Source organism: Geotrypetes seraphini, chromosome 3 (genome assembly GCF_902459505.1).
Source record: "Geotrypetes seraphini chromosome 3, aGeoSer1.1, whole genome shotgun sequence".
NCBI classification, from domain to species: Eukaryota; Metazoa; Chordata; class Amphibia; order Gymnophiona; family Dermophiidae; genus Geotrypetes; species Geotrypetes seraphini.
The window spans coordinates 297825477-297846131 of NC_047086.1; the positions used below are offsets into that span (position 1 = coordinate 297825477).

Consider the following 20655-nt stretch of genomic DNA (forward strand, 5'->3'; position numbering starts at 1 on the left):
ATATTTTAAAAACCTTTTTAAATGGCTTTTACTAATTACGTTAGGCGCCTAACTTAAGGCGCCATTTATAGAATAAAAACCTCAATGCCTACTAGTGACTAAGACCGCTTAGGCGCCACTAGGTGCAATTCTATAAATGGCGCTTAGCAAATGATGGACAACTGCGCTGAATGGTGCCTAAAAGTTAGGCTTCATTTATAGAACCAGGCCATATGGGATTTGGACACCATTGGTTATGGAATCACATGTAGGTAATTGTGAATGCCAATATTATTGGTGCCAATTAAAAGCAATAATCTGTTGTTTGCATCCAATTGTTGCTTCTAATGGCTTGTTAACCCATTATGTTGTGTACGCATCTCAGGGTCATGTGCAATTTGGGTGCCCATATGTGGAATCAAAGAATTGTTAACCCACATAATATGCAACTGCAAGTTGGGCATACCCATGGGTGAAGCATGGCAGAGCATGGTTGGGTCCCACACTTAGGTGTCCAACTCATAGTATACTGTAAATGATGTGCTAAAGTTCTACATTTACACATCTTTTACAAGACATGTTAGTGGTCTTCACTAATTTGGACCCATTTGGGTCCAAAAGAGCTGATGGAAAGCTAATAAATATCTTCCTATTTGGGGCCATGACACCAATAACGCTTCACAACATTCATTCCTACCAGAACACCTGGCCTTCGTCACACGTGCAGAATACAGATAAACCCTATGCAAAAACAGGACCACATATACACAGGTCCTAGCATATACAAATAAAATCCTAAGATGCCAGACTCGACATGCAATACAGAATTAGAGAAATAGAAAAAAAAATGCATTTCTTCCAGAGCAGTGCAAAATATAGATAGCAGATGTAAATTCTGATGTCTGATGATTTTATTTTTCTACTCATCTTTCCTCAGTCCTTTTGTCTGTGCTCTTAACTCTGTTTCCCACGTTTAAATTGAAAATTTACCACACACCCCTTTTTATGAAGCCACATTAGCATTTTTTTATCTATGAGCGTCGAAGCTTTTACCACTATGGCTGTCAATAAAAAATGCTAACATGGCTTCACAAATAATATGGCCCTCTTTTACTAAGCCACGGTAGAGGTTTCTACCAAAGCCCAGGGTGCTAAATGCTCTGACGCTGCTCTGACACTCATAGGAATTCTATGAGCATCAGAGCAGCATCGGAACATTTGGCACTTTGGGTTGCAGTTGAAACCTCTAAAAGGGGGAGGAGGGGTATGTTTGTGTTTCTTAAACAGCATAGTCTCTATAGCAGAACAAGAGCTTTCCTCTCCTTTTACTAAACCACGGTTCCCTGGGCTAATAACCGCTATCGTGGTTTAGTAAAAGAGGGGGGGGGGATAGTTTGTTACATTCCATAATTTGGGAGCTTTGTGAAAGTAGCTGAAAAAACTTTCTTTAACTTTACACATTTACACAATGGATATGTTAATTTCATTTTGAGTTCTGTAATTAGAGTGTATTGTTTTAGCCAGACCTAGCATGTATATTGGAGCAAGACCATATATTATTTTCAAAGTTTATTTAAAATTTGATATATCGCCTGTACATAGTTTCAAGGTGGGTTACATTTAAAATTAGCATGTTACCAGACAGAAATCATATCATTTATTAACAACAAAATAACTTACTGGGAACAAGAGGGTAGATGGGGAGAACTACAATATTGAATAAAAAAGAAACAATTAAGGCAAGAACAATAGGTAGGATATTATATGGGAAAAAAAATAAGAATAAAAATAAAAATTATAAAATAATTTTTTAAAAAAGCCGTCTGAAAAATATTCTCATTCTCATCCTAAAAAGGACGTTTAAATGTAAGCATCTTTGAATAAAAATGCTTTTAGTGTGGATTTAAATTGATTCAATGATGTTTCTTCTCTTAGATTAATTGGAGCAGCATTCCACAATGTGGGAGCTGTTAGCAAAAAAATGGAAATACATATTGTGTTAATATAATTTAGCAATGGTACAGCTAGTAGGTACTGTGATGAGGATCTTAGTGATGTTAGAGGAGCGTAGGGAATAAGGTACTTATTTATGAATTCTGGACTGTTAGAGGCTTGCGTTTTGAAGGTTAGCAGAAGAATTTTATAAGTTATCCTATGACCAATGGGTAACTAGTGTGATGTTATTAACAGAGGTGTTACAATGTCTTATTTGTTGGAATTGGTTAATATTTTGATCACAGTATTCTGAATAATTTGTAATCTTTTCACTTCTTTTTGGGTTATGCCCTTATACAACGAGTTGCAATAGTCAAGGCAAGAGATTACCAAAGAATGTATTAGAATGTTTAATGATGCTGAATCTAAAATTTTTGATAAAGAGCGAATAAGCTTTAATCTGAAAAAACATTTGCTGATCACTGTACTTATATGTTCATGATATGATAAATCGAGATCGAGGGTTACTCCTAAAAGTTTCAGTGAGGGAACGATCTGTACCGGAATCGTTTTAATCAAGATGGGACATGAGAATGAAATTCCCTTCCTAGGAACAAATAGCATGGCCTTTGTTTTGTCTATGTTTAAGGATAGCAAGTTCTCATTTAACCAATTTCGGATTTGATCTAATTTCATGTTTATTTCTTGTATGTCATTGCGATTTTCTGGGTCAAGTGTGTGCGTTGATTGAATGCCGTCAGCGTAAGCAAGACACAATATTTTAAAATGAATTCTTGCTGTTTAACCTGAAGAAATGGCATTGAATTTTGCTGTTCCCAGGACCATGCAAAATACACAAAATCTCATATATCTAAATCTGGAGACTGGACATAATACACAGCTGCTACAGTTACTGCAGCCTCTAAACATTGGTATAACACTGCTAGGCACAACTAGCCTTGTATAGATACAAAAAAAGAAACTGTTCCTTCCACGTGGAGATTGCAATCTAGTTGAGACCTGCAGACAGACAAAGGATTTGCTGTAATCCCATAGGTTTTACAGTAAAACAGGTAACGTGAGGGGATAAAGAAAGCACAGGAAGAATCAGGATTTTTCTATTTAAAATGTCTCAAAGAGGTGAGTCTTTAAGTGGAACTTGAACACGGCCAGAGACAGAACAAGGTGTGCCAACACAGGAAGATCATTCCAGGCAGACTGTGCTGCAAGAAAGAAAGAGCAGCACAGGAATCGATGACAACTAATTTAAGACAAGTCATCAATAAATAATATAAATATGTGTACATATCCAAATTGAATATAGCTTGAGTGATATTTATCTTAGAGCAATATATAAATATTCCTCTGTCTTTGAGCTTGTTCTGTTAGGAGGCTATTTGATATCAAGATGAATTATGTCAATTTTTAATTTTCTGACTCAGCAGTTTCAGGCTTTCAGTTTCATCCGAACTGGCAACTCTTGGGTCTTCATATACCATTCCTAAGGGATTTTTAACTTATATGTCTTCCCCCAAAACTGACACCAGCACTAAAGCAGTGCTAGCGTGCATGTTACTGTGCGCTAAATGATCTAATGGTTTCAGCACAGGCACTGCTACCATTAGCGCAGATGACACTTAAACACTTTTAAATTCATTTAAAGGAAGTCATTAGTTGCCCCAAAGCAATGCTCAAAACAGTTCCCCAAGTGTGTTTAGTGTGAGAAATGTTCTGCCAGGTCTGGGGCAATGTTAGAAAGGTTGGTTAAGAGAAGAGGTGTCTAGCGGTACTCTTTCTCTCTTCATCCATGCCCCAGATGAGTTCCACCCCCCCCAACCACCAAATATAAAAAAAGCCTGATGGTCTAATGGACCCCCTGGAGCATCAGCCCAATCCCCCTTCCCCCCAAAACTTAAAAATTCCTGGCCTAGTGGTCCTGTGCCCCCCCCCCTAAACCCACCCATCACAAAATAGCCTGATGGTCCGTTGCCAAACCCCAACCCTACCCATGTCACAAAATAGCCTGTTGGTCAGTTGGAACCTCCCCCCCCCCAGTCATTTGTTATTCCGGTTTAGTAAAAGGTTGCAGTATTAGTCTACTATAAAGTTTAATTAAAAAATAAAAACAGTGATACCTTTAATTGGAATAAATACACATGTTGGGCCTAAGTTCTACTGAAGCTAGAAAAACCCGGAAAGATGAGAGCTGCAACACTCAAAGAACAAAAAGAACTCCCAAGCCCCGAGACGAAAACTGTGATCAGGGGTAGAGACCGCCCACAAGGAGAATGGAGGAACTGAAATGTTCCACTCAAAATAACCTAAGAAAATATAACTTAGAATTGTGTAGAGAGCCCTCAGTCACACAGCCACCTCCGAACGGAGGCAACGGCTGTCACTGGCTTACACCAAAAGGTGTCAACTGTGAAACATCCTTGGGCTCTCAGTGAGTTTAGTGCAAAATAACACAAAAAGTGCTTAAAGTGCTTACTTAATCTTCACTCGTAGTGAGAAGTCTCTACCCCTGATCCAGGGGGGCAGGCAGAAAACAAGTGTCCAAATTCGACCAGCAAGTTCAAAAGAAGATACTTAGCTTCTTCAAAAAAGGCGATCAGCGTATCACCACACGTCCTACGGGACTCCGTTTCGGGGGAGTACTCCCCCTTCCTCAGGAACAGCTGACGCTAAGCAGGAGCCGGTCAATCTTACGGCTGCTGCGTGAAAGCAATAGAAGAAAATGGCGCTTGACCAGAACAGACGCCTCCGATTTAACCCAGCAGACTAAGAGGCGTGGCCCAGGTAAATGGTCACATGATATTACCCAGGTGCAACACCAATGCAAATTGGTATCGTACGACCAGACAAATCCTTAACTCAATAAAAACAAAAACAAAAAGAAAATAATTGTATTGATTGATTAACAAAAGAAGTTTGTAAAAAACCGAAACAGACTCAAAATGTATGATGCCACTCTATGTAATCGTTATGTCCTGCAGGGGTAAGTGTTTGGAGCTCGTAAATCCAAAATTGTTCCCTTCTTTGTAACGACGCTAATTTGTCCCCTTGGTAGTCGAGGAAGATCTGCTCGATAACAGTCCATTTTAAATCTTGAAACGTGTGGTTAAATTGTAAGCAATGAGGCACCATCAGGGAAGTCATAGATTGGGTATTAATCCGGCTGCGATGCTCTTGTTTTCTGCCTGCCCCCCTGGATCAGGGGTAGAGACTTCTCACTACGAGTGAAGATTAAGTAAGCACTTTAAGCACTTTTTGTGTTATTTTGCACTAAACTCACTGAGAGCCCAAGGATGTTTCACAGTTGACACCTTTTGGTGTAAGCCAGTGACAGCCGTTGCCTCCGTTCGGAGGTGGCTGTGTGACTAAGGGCTCTCTACACAATTCTAAGTTATATTTTCTTAGGTTATTTTGAGTGGAACATTTCAGTTCCTCCATTCTCCTTGTGGGCGGTCTCTACCCCTGATCACAGTTTTCGTCTCGGGGCTTGGGAGTTCTTTTTGTTCTTTGGGCCTAAGTTCTAGGCACTGATAGGCATGGTTGTCAATCAACCACTGGGTATAGTTTATTTTATTGAGATTTATATACTATCCTTCCAGAAAGCTCAGGGCAGATTACAGTGGAACATATACAGTTGCAATAACCAGAGGGGATCTAAGTACAATACTGTAGGCTACATAGTATCATATACAGAGGGGAACCTACCTTTAACACAAGGGACATACATAGTTTAAGAAGAGGGAACTTAGATAATATAGGGTACACAATGGTTTAAAAACTAAAGGAACATGTCTATAGCATATAGAAGTAGTGCAGGATAGCGATACAACATACTCAGAGGGGTCCTATGTATAAAATTGTAGACTTCATAGTATCATATACTGAGGGGAGTCTATGTGCAGCACATGGGACATACATATAGTTTAGGAACAGGGAACTTGGTCAACAAGGGTACATATCAGGTTTCAGAACTGTTATGTATAGCCGGGAGCCACCCTCACTCCCCGTGGGGAGAGAACATATTTATAGAGGGGGCTTCCAGTGGGGAGCCACCTCACTCAGAGTTTCTGGTGATCGCATTGCAACCAACCCAGCTTGCTCCGTCAACGAACCTACCTCTGATGCAGGACATGGCGGTTGAGTCAATTCCGGGGTAGAAAGCATGACATCTAACCCTGAAAGCTCAGCAACTCCTACCACCCATGCTTTAGCATGTCTCTCACCACCGGTTAAAGTTGCTGGATTCCCAATGAGATATTTCTCAATGCCATGCTACAGCGGCGAGAAAGTATGACCTGCACAATTCCCTTCCTTTTAGTATATGGCACCGTACCAAAATTTGCAGCAAAAATAACCAGAAAATCGCAACTCAGCACAAGAGAGATACAGAGCTCACCAGGAACGTGCCGCCATCTTGGCCACTCCCCCAATATCAAATCAGGCCCTTTCTGTCTAGTATTCCAGCTATCAGAGGCCAAAACTTTCTTCAAATTGCGACAGTATACTGCTGTTATGGCATACTATCTTGACCTAAAGGATGTTTTGGCCTTCTAAAGTTAATCAAAATGTATTGTTAGTCCAGTATAAAGAACCACATTATTTTCCAATTTTGGTTTATTTAAGCCCCTTTTTTATCAAGCCATGGTAGGGTTTTTTAATGCTGGCTGCTGCAATAAAAGCTTTTACCACAGCAGCCAGCTAAAACAAACAAACAACATAAAACCCTAACATGGCTTGATTAAAGGGGGCCTTAATTTTTAATGTAGTGGTTTAAATATGTTAGATTTTGAAATTTATATTTATTGCAATATTAAAAACAAGAACTTCACATAGTCAAAATCATAGAAAGTCCTTGTAAAGATGTTATTTCCATAACGGTTATGGTTCTTTATATTTTATGACGGTGTAACTCCTTTTAGTTATTTGATGACCAGAGGTATAATCTATTTTATTTATTTGTTTTAAAATTTTTAAACTGATCTCTCTTTCAATGCTAGGCAATGTATAATATTAGAAGAAAATAGAGGGCAACATCTGTTGCTGATACCTGAACAAACATTAGGGACATTACTTACTCATCGGTGGTCTGCCGGCAACTGACAGCTTCTGTATGTGGAAAAAATTCAAGCTTGCACATTAGGTTCGCCTACATATGTGCACCAAACCACGCCTCCCTAGCTTTATTTGTTTACGCAAGAAAAATTAAGGTCTGATACTTTTTGAACAGCCTCACTTGAGTTACTCCATCCCATCTCTGTGAAGATTCCTCTCTCTCTAAAATTAAATCAAACATATGTTTAAGGATGACTTTGATTGTTAATAACATCAAAGCAATTCCTACCAGACAGGACTCTAGCTCCCCCACCTTTGTGTTTCCCTTTTATTGTAACAAGCAGGGAAAAGGTCCACAAACAGACACCCAGACAGCAGCGCTCCTCTCAAATTACTCCACCAGCTCGTCGGCATTTTCAGCTGCTTGGGAGGATCCCAGATGATGGGTTGGGCCCGTGTGGGCCCGCCCACAGGAGGGGGTCTAAGACTCCTGGGCCTATTCTGGTTGGCCCAGGCACCTTAGGCCCCACCTGTGGGTGGGGTTTCAATGCCTGGGCCAATCCAGCCCATTCTGCAGCCGGCTGGCCTGCCGGACGGGCGGGTTTGGCACCCGTCTGTCTGGCCAACATTTTACAGGTATGGGGGGTGGGGGGGTCGTGGGGTCGGCGGGGGTCATGGGTCTGTGGGGGGGGGCGATTGGGGTTTTTTGGGGGGACGGTCATTGGGGGGGTTGTGTCAAGGGCAGGAGGGCCTGGGATCCCTCCTGCTCATAATGTGGGGAGTGCGGGGGTAGGGGTTCCGCCTGGGCAGGAAGGGTTGGGCTCCCTCCTGCCCGATCGTGTAGGGGATGGGGGCGAGAGGCCAGGAGGGCTTGGGCTCCCTCCTGGCATGATCGTAATCAGGTGGTGCTGCGGGTGCCGTGGGGCAAGAGGGCTTGGGCTCCCTTTTGCCCCGATGCTGTCGGGGAGTCAAGGCAAGAATGATTGGGCTCCCTCTTGCCCCGATGCTGTCGAGAGTTCGGGATGCCGTCGGAGCAAGAGGGCTTGGGCTCCCTCTTGCCCTGAACATAGTCGGGGGTTTGGGGTGCCGCGGGCCAGGAGGGCTTAGGCTCCCTCCTGCCCGGATCGTTTTAAGGTGGGGGGATTCTGTAACCAGTGTTGTTTTTGACAGACATCGGTTACAGAATCCAGCTTTTAGGCAAAGGACTGGCTCCTCTTTCACCTAAAGCCCTTGTGTTGGATGTTTGGGGCTTAGGCGTTTTTTTGGTTCATTATGGGGTATAAGTGTAGACATAGTGGTGGTCTGGGTGTTTAAACAGCTGAATGTAGAGGCAGGCCATTATCAAGAAAAGGACGCTTTTTTTGATTATGAACATTTTCCCTGCTTCTATTTTCAAAGTTTAAGGGCCAAAAAGGGACTTAGACGTTTTTGTTTTTTTTATGCCCCTCCACGTGTCCTGCTGCGTGGAGTTTCAGCGAGAGGTCAAGGATAGAGGCTTTGTTTTGTAATGAAGAGAAGGAAATCAAACTCTTATGAAGAAAGGACCTTAATTGTAACCAAGGAAAAATTGTGTGTCAGCCAAGGCATAAGAGGTCTGAGCCTGAGAGAAAGGAATCCAGTCACCTGTGGCAGAATCTATAAAAGTGCTTATATCCCAAATATTTAACAGCTGCCAGGAGGTACACAAAACCATTTTTTTGTCTGTTTATATAGCGGGATTGTTCTATAGAGAGACATGGAAGGATTTAGAAACAGGGGTTTTCAATGTAGAGTCCAAGAATTTAAGAGACTCGCAAGTACATTTTATGATAGGGTTAGCTTTCCCAATTTGAGGAAGGGACATTCGAAGTAACTTAGCCATGGAGAGAGGGTACATATACTGTTTTTCAAAAGAGAGCCAGCGAGGTAAAGCAGAAACATGAAAAGGTAATAGCCATTCAAAACCTTGACTATTAATAAATGACTTATGATACAGAAGGAGATCAGGGAAATCCACCCTACCTAAGAGCTTGGGATTTTTCAATTTCAGTAGGGAGATTCTAGGTGATTTCGCATTCCGTAGGAATTTAGCAAGAAGCCCTTCCAATAATTTGTAAAATGGCAATGGAAACAGTAATGGAAACATATTCAGCAGTTATAAAACTTTGGGAATTTGAACCATCTTATGGAACTCAAGTCTCCCCCACCAAGAGAGGTGTAATGGCGACCAAGGCAGAATGGATTTCTTAAGTATAGCTAGAATAAGGTCCATATTTATCTTGGCTGAGGTATATAAATCCTTACTGAAATGAATTCCTAGATACTTGATGGACGAAGGCACCCATGTGTGAGAGAAATTGGGAAGGTAGAAGGGGACACAATAATCGTTCAGTGACATACATTCCATTTTATCCCAATTGATTTTATAGCCCGAAATGATATAAAAGCTATCAATAAGGGCTATCAGATCTTTCAAGGAGTCTTCGGGATCAGTTAAGTAAATGAGTATGTCGTCTGCATATGAGATGAGGATAACTTGTATTCCTCTTCACCATATGTGAAACCATGAATACTATCATTAAGCCTTATGGCGATTAGCAGAGGTTCAAGGGCCAGATTGAAAAGTAAGGAATAGGGCAACCTTGCCGTGTGCCCCTCTGAAGGGTGAAAGATCCAGAAAGTTCCCCATTGGCCAGTATTCTCGCTGAGGGAGTAGTATATAAGAGGTGAAGCATATGGATAAATTCAGATGGGAAACCAAATTGTTCCATAACAGTAAACAGGTATGGACATTCAACCCGATCGAAGGCCTTCTATGCATCCAAAGGCACGGACATGACAGGAAAGGCCCTCGATCAGGCCAAGTGAATGATATTACAGAATAATCTACTATTATCAGCACCATATCTACCACCAAGAAAATCAACTTGAACTGTATGAGGGGTTGTATAACCTTTTCTAAACAAGAACTCAAAAGTTTAGTATATATTTTATAATCAAGATTAAGCAATGAAATTGGTCTATAGTTCTGTACCAATTGATCATCCCTATCATGTTTAGGTATAATAACAAATGTTGCTTTTGAAAATCTGCCCAGAGAGACAGGATTAGACATAATTGCATGGTAATAATATTTAAGTTTATCAACTAGTAAAGTAGATAGAGATTTAAACAGCTCAGCTGGAAGTCCATTAGGGCCAGGGGATTTCGCTGAAGGCAATGATTTTATAGCTGCCAGGATCTCAGAGGCACGGGATGGGAGCTTGAAGGTCATGAAGTTGGGCATCAGCAACCTTAGGCAAGTAAAGACTCGAGAGGAAACTGTAAGTTGCATTTGAAGAAAGAGCACTTTCCAAGGAATATAAGGATTGATAAAAGTCATGGAAAGCTTGCAATATTTGAGGTGTAGATGTAAGGAGCTTGCCAGACTTTGTTTTTATCGAGGCAATTCGGTGTTTCACTCAACGACCTTTTAAATAAGATGCAAGTAATTTCCCAGATTTGTTAGCATCTGTAAAGTAAAGAGCGCTCTGACGAAATGAGAAGGCTAGGGAAATGTCAGATAATGATGTATTATATTCAAATTTTAACTTTTAAAGTTTCTGTCTAACATCAGAGTCTGAGATGGTATAAAGTGTAGATTCTAAGTCATGAATAGTTTTTTTCCATCTGAGATAGAGTGGATTCCAGGGTCTTACACTTATGCGCAGAAAAGTTTATTATTACACCTCGAAGAAATGCTTTATATCAGTGGTTCCCAAACCTGTCCTGGAGGACCCCCAGGCCAGTCAGGTTTTCAAAATAGCCCTAATGAATATGCATGGAGCAGATCTGCATTCCTGGCATCTCCATTATATGCAAATCTCTGTCATGCATATTCATTAGGGCTATCTTGAAAACCCGACTGGCCTGGGGGTCCTCCAGGACAGGTTTGGGAACCACTGCTTTATATGCTTCCCAGATGGAAATGTAAGAGATCTCAGGGTCTTCATTTGAGTCAAATAAATATTTGCTCTGTTGTTGAATATAAGAAATTAATTGTTCATCTCGTAGTAAGGAAGTGTTGAGACACCAGGAGCAGAAATTCTTCTTCTCTGCAGACCAGGATATGGTACACTGAACAGCAGCATGATCTGAAATAGAGATCCCATGGATTTGAGCTGAAGTAATCATAGGAACAAGATCTTTTGAAGCAAAAAAGTAGTCCAATCTAGAATAGGATTGGTGAGTATTGGAGTAAAATGTGTAATCCTTAGTGGTAGGGTTGAACAGCCTCCAAATGTCAGACCAACCATTGATATCAATGAGGGACTTCAGTGAGGCTCGAACTTGAAGTTTAGATGTTCTGACTTGTGATGATCTATCCAGAAGTGGGTCTAGAGCGACTTTGACACCTGTGGTCTAGAGGAAAGTTGAAATCATCTTCCCAAAGCATGTGAGAGATTAGAGCAGAAAAAGAGGCACAGTTTAGAGCAGGGGTCCCCAAAGTCCCTCCTTGAGGGCCGAATCCAGTCGGGTTTTCAGGATTTCCCCAATGAATATGCATTGAAAGCAGTGCATGCACATAGATCTCATGCATATTCATTGGGGAAATCCTGAAAACCCAGCTGGATTCGGCCCTCAAGGAGGGACTTTGGGGACCCCTGGTTTAGAGCTTGAAAAAAGTGAGGGTTGTCTGCATTTGGGACATAGATATTAATAAGGGTAAGTGGAGAGCCATCCACTAAACTCTCTAGTCTGGTCCAGCGACCTTCAGAGTCGCAGACATGGGAAAGCATCTTAAATGGAAAGGACTTACGAATCAGAGTAATAACCCCATTCTTTTCCTTGAAAGCTGGGGAAGTATAGCATTGATCAAAAAATTTGCCCATAAGCTTTTGAGCTTCCAAGGAATTGAGATGTGTTTCTTGCAGGAAACAAATGTCTGAGTTCAGATGTTTGAGGAATAAGAGTATTTTCTTCCTCTTGATGGGATTAACAAAGCCTTTGATGTTCAAATAAGTGATTTTAATCTGCAGCAGGAGAGAGGCGCGGATGACAGGCAGAAAAGGTCTTTTCAGAAAAAAGTGCATCCAAAAGAAGAGACGCTGAGAGGCAGGACTGACAATTAATAGATGTCCCCTTTTTCTGAAAAAAATAAATGGTCACGTTAAACTAAACTGAACAGTGTCAAGCCTCAGCTTCACAACGAGGCTTGAAACACAAATCACACCACAGACTACCCAATCAGCAGAAGAGCCCAGAAGCCTGTAATGCTACTGAACTAAAAACATATTGTGTCTATTAATTAACCCCTCCAACGTTGCTTAGACTGATCCAGGAAAGAGTCAAACTGTTACCACTCCTAAACAAAAAAAACTTAAGTTTCAAACCCTTGCATATGACATCTTACTGAATACACTATGTATTGGTGAGCCCCAATTGTGTAGTATTTGGCAGGAAACACACCCCTGTCAGACTGTTCTACAGAGTTTCCTTGTTGTGCAAACCCCTAAATCTGAAACCATTCAATTTCAGTATTTAATCCCAGGGGTTGAAGAGTTTGCCATGAATGAATAAACCTTTGTTCTCTAATCAAAAATGCCTGACAAATATCCCCTTCATAGGGCAAACTAATCTGTACCAGAACAGTATATTTCATGTCCTCCTCCCTAAGGCTCTTCTCATGCAATGGGTCCTATTGGCCAATTTAATTGCCAAATACAGACTATAAGATATTTGCAAAGGTTTTGGCAGATTGCAAAACATGATGCCTAAGCTCATAAAATAATATCAGACAAGCTTTATAACTGGCCCTGAAACATTTGATAATATTGGGAGGGCCTTACATCTTATTTGGCAAGCTAAATACATGCAGATTTCCTAGCTAATCCCATCAATGTCAAGAAGTCCTTTGACAAAGTCTTGTGAATCTTTTTTTTTTTTTTCTTTTATTCATTTATAAGTTTTCAATTTATACAATCAAGATAAACTTGTACAGAAAGAGGATTCCTGACAAGTAGTATTGAATTATATCACACCGAAACCAAAATAAGCAATATTTAACATAAATCTTCTCAAGTTCTCAAATAGATCCAAAATGTGATTCAAAAGCGAGTTTTTAATAAGAAAGAAAAATTCCCTTAAAGAAATTATTTAGCTATCAAAGAGTAAGGACATTTATATTCCATTAAGTACTCTCCTTCTCCAAGCGGGATAGAGACAGGAATGTCGTCAATTGGAGAGGTTCAAAGAAAACAAACTTCTGAGTTTTATAATGAATTACACACTTACAGGGGTGTCTAAGAAAAAAGGTAGCCCCTAAAGCCAAAACACCAGGTTTTAACAACAGAAATTCTCTTCTACGCTTTTGAGTATCCCTTGCTAAATCTGGAAACATTTGTATCTTGTAACCTAGGAATTCTTTTTGCCTGTGTTTATAAAACATTCTCAGAAGCCAACTCTTATCGGGAGTAAGTGCTACCGTCAACAATAAAGTAGCTGATGTTTCCAATAAAGCTGATATGTTCATAGGTTCTTGATTTATTACATGTTGATTGTCCCATATCTTACTCGGAAGGTAATTAACTTGTGTAAAAGGTGGTAATGGAGCCTCAGGAATATCCAATATTTCTAAAAGATATTGTTTCAGCATTTCTCTAGGGGTTATCTTAGCAACTTTAGGAAAATTAATCAGTCTTAAATTATTATTCCTGGAAAAGTTTTCCAATGATTCAAGTTTCCTTCTTAAACTCGTATTAGCCTTAATCAATGTCTCTTGTAGTTTCTTTGATATTCCTGTATCTTCTTGTAGTTTATTTATTAAGGATTTAGAAACATCAAACTTTTGTTTTAAATGTCCAATTTCATTATCATGCTTCTTAATTTTCCCTTCTATTTGTTGAAACTGAGAATTAAAACTCTTACCCAGGTTAGTGATAAGGTTCCACAGGGATTCTAAAGCGACTTCATGGGGTTTTTGAGGCAAAGAAAATTGTAAATTCAGTTCAGTCTGCTCATCAACTGCTGCCTCTCCCTGTCTCTGCTCCAACTGGGATGGTCTTGTTTCCGTTGTTGTCTGATCCCCACTCTCCATGTTCAGGCTCTCTTGAAAGAGTTGGGAACCTGAACTTTTGCACTCCGACTCGATTACTTTGGCCTCTGGGAGAGAGTGTTCTCCATCTCCTGGAAGCATCCCCTCCCGCGGAGAGCTAGTGGTGTGAGGCTGTAGGGGCGGTGCTCTAGCGTCGGGACTCAGCGTTGTTTCCAGCCCCAAGGAGACCACCTGCATCTCGCCTCTGCCACATCTCCAGCGAGGAAATCACCGATGCTGCTGTCATGTCCTGCATACATCATAGGAGTTCATCAATATTGCCAAGTGCAGCAGGCCCAGAGAGCTGCGAGGCACCAGCAACGCTCCTGCCTCTTCTCTTCGGCATCTGGAGTTCAAGAAAGGATTGGACAATTTCCTGCTGGAAAAAGGGATAGAGGGGTATAGATAGGGGCTACTGCACAGGTCCTGGACTTGTTGGTCCGCCGCGTGAGCGGACTGCTGGGCACGATGGACCTCGGGTCTGACCCAGTGGAGGCATTGCTTATGTTCTTATATCTGCCTAAAGAATACATTTCTCATAAGAAGAAATCAGGTAAATTTTTGGTGAATTCACCAGACGTTCTCTCCTTTAGCTCATGTTGCCACCATCTTGGATCGATCCAGGTCTTGTGAATCTTCATGTTTAAATCTATGGAAAAAGCTGGGATGGTGGGATGCTCTGTGGTTTGGCTACTGTCATTATACCAAAGCCCCCTTAGCTCTCTTCAAATAAATTGAATCTACACTGAGAGTTTTGAATTTGAAAGGAGATGTCACCATTATTATTTGCTCTCACAATGGGGCCACTCACCTGGGTAGTAAGGGAGCAGGAAACATAGAAACATGATGGCAGATAAAGACCAAATGGCCCATCTAGTCTGCCTATCCACAGTAACCATTATCTCTTCCTCTCTCTAAGAGATCCAACGAGCCTATCCCAGGTCCTCTTGAATTCAAACACAGTCTTTTTCTCCACCACCTCTTCCAGGAGACTGTCCCACACATCTACCATCCTTCCTGGGAAAAAAAGTATTTCCTTAGATTACTCCGGAGCCTATCACCTTTTAACTTCATCCTATGCCCTCTCATTGCAGAGTTTCTTTTCAAATGAAAGAGACTCGACTCATGCGCCTTTATATTACGTAGATATTTAAACACCTCTTTCCTATCTCCCCTCTCCTGCCTTTCCTCCAAAGTATATAGATTGAGATCTTTAAGTCTGTCCCCATACACCTTATGATGAAGACCACACACCATTTTAGTAGCGTTCCTCTGGACCAACGCCATTATTTTTATATCTTTTTGAAGGTGCAGCCTCCAGAATGTTAGAGGATTAACATATGGCAGGGACATCCATAAAGATAGGTGCCAAGAGTTACACCAAGTCAATCAGTGTCCTAAAGTGAATGTAGCATAGTCTTCTATATGATATATCTATGTTTATAACCCCTTGCACTTACACACTGAACAATTTTGGTGTGTATTTCTTAGAATAGCACCTACTATATATCATATATCTGCAGAAACTTTATAAAATTGTCCTTTAAGTGCCCAAATATAGGCATACTGTAATAGGTTTAGAGTGGAGGAGAAGCCTAATGCTTGGTGTGGTAGACTGAGATCCTGGGGATTTGGGTTTGAATCCCACTGCAGCCCTTGCGACACTGGGCAAGTCACTTAACCCTCGTTGCCTCAGATACAAAACCACCTTAGATTGTGATCCTGTCAGGGATTGAGAAGGAGACTACATATAATATTTACAGCACTTCATACATTCAGTAGTTTTTCAACAGTGTATACTTTGGTTAGAGTGATGGTTGTGTTAAATGTAATATATTATTTTGTATGTAAAGGTGTTATTCGCCCTGGATAAGGGCGGGAGATAAACAAACAAACAAACAGGCTTTTGGAATCGACTCCTTTCCGATTGATCACACTCATTAATTTAAGAGGTTCACAGGCAACTGACCTACTATTTAATTTTAATTTTATTTTTTTGTGGGGATGGATTTGAATGCAATCTTAGAAATGAATGATGAGAATAGGTCTTTTCTTTATATTATTGAGTTATTTTCAGTTTTTATATATGTCATTTTAATGTAATCTGCTAAGAACTTTTGCAAGATTTGGTGTAATATCAAATTTTAATAAATATAATAGGAATAAGTAGTAGGATTACCCTCATAGAGGCTGAAGATTCACAGATGGCAGTTATATGTTTACTAGCTGCCAGTAACTATTTGAAAATGGATCCCTTAAATCTGTACTGTATATATTGTGGTAGCCCTGAAAAGGGACCAGATACAGTAGGATTTAGTATGAATATGGTGCATGATACTAGTTATACAGTATGGGGCTCATAATCAAAAAACATACATGTCCAAAAAGCATCCTAAATCAGCACTTGGGCGACCTAAGCGCCAGAACGTTCAAGTGCCGATAATCAAAATCGTTTTTCTGTACGTTTAGCAAGGTGTTCCAGCCTCTCTACGTTCAGAGCATGTGATGGGCATGGTGGAGGCGTGTTATGGGTGGACTTTGGGCAGTCGCAAGGGCGGGTTAGATTTGGACATCTTGCAGCGATAATCAAATATTTTTCAAGACATCCTGGATGGAACTTATATGTTTGGAACTAGACCTGTTTTAGAAGGGACTAAGTGCCACAAAGGTGCACAAACTGACCAAATGACCACAACTTGCATCAAGATAAAGACACCTCCACACTCCCCCGGTGCTCACTGACCCCCCTTCCACCATACAAAAATGAGAACAAAAAGGTACATGCCTGTCTCTAAAACAGCAGCTTATGGTATGGGGAAGCCTAGTACACAAGTGTCTTAAGTAGCCTGGTGGGTGGGCTAGTGAGCCAAGGAGAGGAGGACCCAGGCCCATAAGCCACTCTAAACCCTACATTGATGGTAGCAAATGTGAGTCCCCAAACCTCTACCCTATTGCCCTATAGGTGCCACCTGCTTCCAAAGACTATTGGGGCTGTAGACGGGTGAGTATAGTGTTTTATGGGGCCCACCATAACCTTAAGGGAGTTCTGGTGAGATGTTTATCTGGCACCCTTTATGCCCCACTGCTGTGTTACCAACTCTGAGTGGCCAGTCCATTACAGAACTGGCCCCTCCCATGTCCAAAAGGTCTTGTTCTGGATGTTTGGGACTTGGATGAAATTTTGTTCGAAAATGTGGTATAAAGGTAGAAGTCCTGATGGTCTGGGTGTCCCAATGGCCTTGACGTCCAGATAGAGGATTTTAAAAAAATAATAAATTCTAGATGTATGGTGGTTTGCCTTTTGAAAACAGGCATTTTCTTACTGCCAACTTTGGACATCTAGCACCATACCTCTAAATTGGACTTAGATGTATGTTTTGAAAATGTCCTTCTATGTGTATTTGTGAAGGCTGCTTGATTATAGTATAAATGTGTCTGTATTGAAAATCATCTCAGATAATGCTAACTCTGTATTGTTACACCTTTACAGAAGTTCATGTAAACTGCTCCAAATCGACTCCCCAGTCATTAGTAACGGTATAGAAGCTTTCAATAAACAACAATGAACAATATACTGTGGTACCTTGATTTACGAGCATAATCTGTTCCAGGATCATGCTCGTAATCCAAATCGCTCATTTATCAAAGCAAAGTTCCCCATAGACTTTAATGCAAACTCAGAAGATTTGTTCCACAACCAAAGTTTGCAATGGTGGCCCAGGGGTGAGTACCTGCCTATGGGTGCTGCAGCGCTTCCAAAGTGGTGGCTTCCATCCCTCGGGGTCCCCGTGCGGCTGCCCTCCCGCTTCGGCCGATGCCTCTGCCGTCCGAAGCGGGAGGGCAGCCGCACGGAGACCCCAAAGGAAGGAAGCCACCACTTTAGAAGCACTGCAGCACCCACAGGCAGGTACTCACCCCTGGGCCACCATATCAAACAGAGCTCGTTTATCGGGGCAGTGCTCGGTTTGCGAGACAAAAGTTTGCTGAGTGTTTTGATCGTCTTGCAAAATACTCCGCAAACCGGTGCACTCGTAAACCAAGGTACCACTGTAGTCTTGAATGTCCCTATACAAAAGATATGACAACCTAAAAATATAATTCTGTCTATTTCAGATGTGGTTAGGCATCTACACCTTAAGAAGACTGCTCTAAACCTAGTACCTAGTAAATGTTCCTACCAGCTGGTAGGAGACATTACTGTTGGTAATTCTGAAATTAAGTAGATTTAGTGCCAAGAAACACTGTTGTGATGCATCTGCAAAAAAAAAAATAAAAAAAGGAAAAGGATTGGGGAGTGATAGCTGAGGACAGTGCTACTGACAGAGATTTCAAATGACAGTTGAAAAGTAAGAAGAGTGCTGATTTCTGTGTAAGAGGTGATAATTTGTAGAGGCATTTTATTGGCTCTCTCTGCTTACACATCTACTGAAGTTATAATTGCAAAGTTACTTGGAGCCGAACATAACAGAGCTTTTAGCTCAACTCAAATGTGCATTATAGCTATAGTTGTTTCAGAGCTCTAGAGAGATTTTTATTTCTTCCTTTCTTTCAGAGAGGTTGCCTGGGAAATCAACACAGCTGAAAACACATGGCCTGTTCACGATTTCTAGACTTCAATTAAGCATATAAAGCTGCTTGATGCTCTACTTTACTCCTTCCAGCCTTACTACAAGTAAGTCTGACATGAAATCCAGTGGACCTTTAAATACATGTATATTTGAGGCTGGAACTACGGCAAAGACAATATATACAGGCCCTGGGGAACCAAGTTTAAGGGTGACACCTGCTGGCCAGATACAGGTACTGCGATTGCAGAGTTACAGATGGAGCCCTGATGCATGGACCATCTCCCAGGACCATTGCTAAAGGTATGCTTATATATTTTAACTCTGCTTCTGATTGGAGTTATAGGAGCTGTCAGGTAAAAAAAAAAAAAATTATTCCCCTCCTAGTGTGTTTTAATTTTCAGTCACTATAATCTAATGTATGACTATTTCTTTAAAATTATTTATTCACAATGTGACTAAATATTGAGATGCTTGATATACTTCAAGTGATCCAAAGAGGGAACTATGTAGTTTACAACAAAATCAGGGTACAAACAGTAGGGGGAAGGGGGGGACGACATTAAGTTTTATGATGGGGATGGTCTGCAAGATTCAATGAGAGTTTTGAGAAGTGATTTTAACAACTTGATGTTGAAAGGCATTTATAAGAACATAAGCAATGCCTCCACTGGGTCAGACCCGAGGTCCATCGTGCCCAGCAGTCCGCTCACACGGCGGCCCAACAGGTCCAGGACCTGTGCAGTAGCCCTCTATCTATACCCTTCTATCCCTTTTTCCAGCAGGGGTCAATTTTAGGCACATGGAGAGTGATTCTGTATTAGGGTGCCCACTATAGACTCGGGGGGTTCTGTTTTGAGCTTATTCCATAAAGGAAAGTATGTATGAACATTAAGTTGCCTTACAGCTGCTGTAAATGCCCACACTTAGATGTTTTCATGTATACTCTTAAACGATAGCAGTATACAATTTATATATTTTCCTGTGTGCTTTGTCCAGACTCTGCCCATTGCATATCCCTGGACAAAGTACACACCATCTTCTAATAGGAAGTATTTTTCTGTTAAGCAGTATTCTGTAAGGGACCATTGATACATTTAAGTTCACAGCATTAAACACAGCATATGCTGTGCTCTGGACTTTATGCAAAGCACAGCATAAAACCTATCTTAATGATGTACGAAGCTGTTCAAAAAGTATCCGTATTTTTCTTGCGTAAACAAATAAAGTTAGGGAGGCGTGGTTTGGTGCACATATATAGGGACCCTAATGTGCATGCTTGAATTTTTTTCCCGCATACAGTTGCTGGCAGACCGCCGATGAGTGAGGCAGTGTAAGTAAGCGCCGTGTGATTTTTCATTTTTGACAAAATGACAGAAAAATTTGAACAACACTACCGCATTAAATTTTGTGTAAAGCTTGGCGATTACCAAGTGGAAATGATCCGGAAGATTCAACAGGCCTTCGGGGACAAAGCAATGGGCACCACACAGATAAAGGAGTGGTACAACATTGGAGGTCTAAATCTCACCTAATACCTGATTCTCTGAAGGGTGCCTAAAAAGTTAGACTTCTAAACAGTGCTGAACGCCGCTGAACGCAATTCTACAAAGGACGCCTAACTTACATATTTTGCAGAATCAAGGCCTTTGTCTGCAGTATGCATAGCATAAAATCCATTTCTAGACTGCAACACCTTTAAGTTCTATGTGGTTTACAAAAGATTAGCTAACAATACATAATTGGAAACAGTTAGGAGTCTAGGAGCCCAAGAACTTAGAAAATAAGTAAGTCTTCAACTGTCTCCTAAAGTGTAAATATGAGACAGACGTCAATAATAGAGGTTTAAACTCCTTATCCCAGATTGCAACCTGGTATGAAAGCATCTGATCGTGATATCTTGTTTGTTTACAACCTTTCGCTGAAGGAAAGATAAACTAAACTAAACCTTAAGTTTATATACCGCATCCTCTCCATAAAGATGGAGCTCGGCATGGTTTACAGGTACTTTAATAAATGAGGGAAGAACATAATAGGAATTAGTGGTTATAGAGGGGG

General features: G+C 41.0%; 1 protein-coding gene across 11 annotated transcripts in view; it reads left to right on the plus strand.

The window, feature by feature from the left end:
- The window catches only part of CHRM3 (cholinergic receptor muscarinic 3), a 1018971-nt gene that overhangs the window by 924707 nt on the left and 73609 nt on the right, over window positions 1–20655 (plus strand). For 10 of the 11 annotated variants that reach the window (XM_033937301.1, XM_033937305.1, XM_033937299.1 and 7 more), the window contains one exon: window positions 18585–18900. The gene's annotated coding sequence lies outside the window, so the exon portion shown is untranslated. The remainder of the gene's footprint in view (window positions 1–18584; window positions 18901–20655) is intronic. The other variant, XM_033937300.1, reaches the window with a different exon arrangement.